This window comes from Oncorhynchus clarkii, chromosome 16 (genome assembly GCF_045791955.1).
Source record: "Oncorhynchus clarkii lewisi isolate Uvic-CL-2024 chromosome 16, UVic_Ocla_1.0, whole genome shotgun sequence".
NCBI lineage: Eukaryota > Metazoa > Chordata > Actinopteri > Salmoniformes > Salmonidae > Oncorhynchus > Oncorhynchus clarkii.
In genome coordinates this window covers 56,601,642-56,602,137 of record NC_092162.1, presented here as the reverse complement: position 1 = coordinate 56,602,137, position 496 = coordinate 56,601,642, and the positions used below count along the sequence as shown (strand labels likewise).

The 496-nt window shown below is 44.6% G+C and overlaps 1 protein-coding gene across 1 annotated transcript in view; it reads left to right on the top strand.

Annotated features, from left to right (window-relative positions):
• LOC139368787 (bone morphogenetic protein 7-like) overlaps positions 1 to 95 on the top strand; it is a 59,153-nt gene extending 59,058 nt beyond the window's left edge. Inside the window, exon 7 of the mRNA XM_071108130.1 lies at positions 1 to 95. This exon is cut by the window's left edge and continues 1,257 nt beyond it. The gene's annotated coding sequence lies outside the window, so the exon portion shown is untranslated.
• Positions 96 to 496: the final 401 nt, after the last annotated feature.

The window sequence follows — 496 nt, the reverse complement described above, 5'->3', positions numbered from 1 at the left end:
AAGGCTGATATTCCCTGCCAACGCAGCATCTTATTAACTCACAAAAGTCTTTGTTTTACTACAAAACTGGTTCAATAAAATGGGAGGAAGCATCACTGACTTTCTGGTGTCGGGTTTCTTTTCCCTAACCAACAGCACACTTTCCTCTCATCTCTCCTCTTTTCTTTCCTCTCTTTGCATTCTACCCTTTCTCGTCTTTCCTCACCTCTCTCACTGCTCTCCCCTCTCTTCACTTTCCTCTCTCCTCTCCCCCCTCTCACCTCCCCTCTCATCTCCTCACCCCTCTCTCCTCTCCTCTCCCCAATCTCCTCTCTCCTTTGTCAGCAATGACGACTGTGCTGTTGGCACTGAAACATGATTAACATTTTTGGGGCATCTACAGCAAAGTGCGAAAAAAAACCCTGAAGAACCTATTCAGTGAACACAGAGTATGTTACATTAACGAAAAGCCCAGCTTGAAAAGTACATTTTGGTATCAGAAACTTCTCATGATGTT